Genomic DNA, 2,812 nt, shown 5'->3' on the forward strand with positions numbered 1-2,812 from the left:
CAGTTTTAGAAATGTGCCCAGGCAGACTGGATGCACTCCAGGAGAGCTCTACTGAGTTTCTCTGAAAGACTTATGTTAGGTTTTTTATTTTCAGGGAGGACTGCTGGCAACAGTCTCCCTGCTTCGTGGGACTTAGTGGGCAGAAGTAGGAACCAACTTCCTAAATAGTTTCATGGTTCTGATTCTGGCTGACAGGACACCATTAGCTCCTGAAGGGATGCTGAACGCTAGCTGCGGCTATGCACTCTCTCCCACAGCCCGCCGTCACCCCCCCTTACAGAGCCAGAAGTCAGAAGACAGGTGAGTGTAAGAAAAAAAGTATCTTCAGACATCGTGACGGCTAACAGGTACTGCGCAGCAGGCGGGAACTCTGCGCGCCATGCTACCCACACACACAGGCACTGCAGGGCACGGGGGGCACCCTGGGCAGCATGAAACCTTGTAGCACTGGCATATAAGGGGCATAAGATGCTGTGGCACAGCCCTACCCCCGCCAGTATAAATATTGGCAGCATAAAGTCTGTAGGGAAATGCGCCATTACGGGGGTGGGGCTTCCTCCTCAGGCAGCCAGCACACTGCTCAGCGCCATTTTCTTCCAGCAAAAAGCAGGGGAAGAAACGCTGATCCTCCTCTCAGTTTCTGTTTAGTATCAGAGTACAAAGAGGGGGGGAAAGTGTATATTGTGATATTATGGCAATATATGTATATATATATATATAGAGCGTAAAGTCTCTGTGTACAAAGTACACGACACAGGGATTTTTTATTTAAGCGCTGAGTTGTGGACTGGCAATTCATTTCTGTGTCCCTCTGACAGATTTTACAGTGGCTGGCAATGGGAGGAAAAGAAGGCTCTTGTGTGGGCGCACTCCGTACAAGCAAAAAGGTTCCTGTTTAATATATCAAGGAATATTTAAAACATAACTTTTATTGATGATAATAAAACCATAATTACCCATCTGAATGATCCATGAAAAAAATTAAAGAATTGAACATTTTTTTTAAAATGTTCTGGTCTCTTTATTTCACAGAGTAATTGGAAAGGTTGTAGACACTGAATAGTCATACCCCCATTTCCCCTGACCAGTACAGATTTCTGTATTGATGGGACCGAGGAGTGGTCAAAACAATATTGTGAAAATATCCAATAGGGATCACTTATATTAAGTTAATATAATGATAATCAGTGGTCACCTGACTTAAACACCTGACGTATTGACAGATACCATATTTATAGATAGAAAATAAGACATTGAGCTGCAATAAACATACAGAGAATGATTAGAGAGATAGGGAGGTATTAGATAGAAGTAGTGATGATACTGCTGTTGGTGTCTCTTCTCACATAGAGAGGAAAATAATTCCTACTCTACAACACCAGGTATTCGCAGGCAGTCTCCTCTCCTGGTACTAACCCGGCCCAATGCTGTTTAGCTTCCAAGATCGGACGAGATCGGGCGGTGGCAGCATGGTATGATAGTAGAGGATAATATGATCAGTACACCAATGAGAGTGCACCTATATAAGGAATGATGCAGTGGGAAATGATGAGAAAAAAGAAAAGAAGAAAGGAATAAATAGATAAAGTGGGTGAAAATGTGTGGATCTGCTTTCCACGTTAGGCACGGTTCAGCAGTTCCCACGTTCGTGGTCCTGTGCTCCGTGGATCGTGGATGAGAGTCCACGAAACAGTGAATCGGAAGAGGAGTGAATTGGTTTAGGTTATTGTTCAAAAATAAAGTGGGTTTTTCCACCCAATTATATTAGGTGTAGGAAAGTATATCAGTCAATATAGAGGATATTTAAACTCCTGACATAGACTGTAGTTATTGGCAGTGGTATTAGTCTTGAGCATATGTTCTAACAACAAGAAAATATATATACACATGCATGTGTGTGTATCTTCCAGATATAGGGCCGTCCAAACCAACATGCAGTTATATGGCTAGAAGGTTCAACATTAGCACAGCATATTACTGTAAAAAAAAAATATATATATCTGTCTTGACAAAATAATTGCCACAGTTGAAAAGATATTAATGAATAATAAAGCAGCCTGTCTGCACGTTCTAATAATACTAACGCAGGGATCTCTCGCAAGTGTTGAGAATAATATAGGTTATGGACCAAGAGGATTTTTTTATTATATATCAATATCCTGGTCACTATTCAAAATTGGACTTAGCGCCTGTGTCAGTGAGCAATTTTCCCCTACAGATTAGTATTCTGAGAGAAAGGCTTCAGTCACCCTCACAGTAGAAAAAATAGACAAATGCATGTGCAAGTGTTTCTTGCATGATAAACTGTCTAAGCCAACATACAGTAATGATATTTAGATGTCAGAAAGTCCAAGATTGGTACAGGTCATTGCTGTAAATAGACCAATATAACAAAATCGTAGTCCTGATAGAGAATAAAGCAGCTTGCCTGTGGATTTGAATAATCCTAACAAGAGATGTCTATCTGGTACTGCAGATCATAGAGATTATGGTATAAAAGATAACAATGACCTAGCCTCTGTTGGAGATTGCACTCCCAGCCTGTGTCAGAAAACAAGACTCACATAGAAAAGTTAACTCTGGTATGCAATTAATACAGATGCAATTAAGAGTGTCTATCAGTGAGATATTTCTGTCTGCGGGATATATCCTCAGAACAGATAGGGCTTACGGAACTCCAAACCAGAGAGCAGATAAGCATGTCAGTGAATCGTCAGGCGAGAGGAACTGTTGCCATGAAGTCACTCCATGAACGGACCCCCCGTGTGGAAGATGCGTTTCACCCGTCAGGGCTTGTTCACTTCCGGGTTCG

General features: G+C 41.8%; 1 pseudogene; it reads right to left on the reverse strand.

Annotated features, from left to right (window-relative positions):
• Positions 1-1,367: 1,367 nt before the first annotated feature.
• On the reverse strand, positions 1,368-1,486 carry LOC134954121 (5S ribosomal RNA; annotated as a pseudogene).
• Between the last annotated feature and the right edge of the window lie 1,326 nt (positions 1,487-2,812).

This window comes from Pseudophryne corroboree, chromosome 1, assembly GCF_028390025.1.
Source record: "Pseudophryne corroboree isolate aPseCor3 chromosome 1, aPseCor3.hap2, whole genome shotgun sequence".
Taxonomy (NCBI): domain Eukaryota; kingdom Metazoa; phylum Chordata; class Amphibia; order Anura; family Myobatrachidae; genus Pseudophryne; species Pseudophryne corroboree.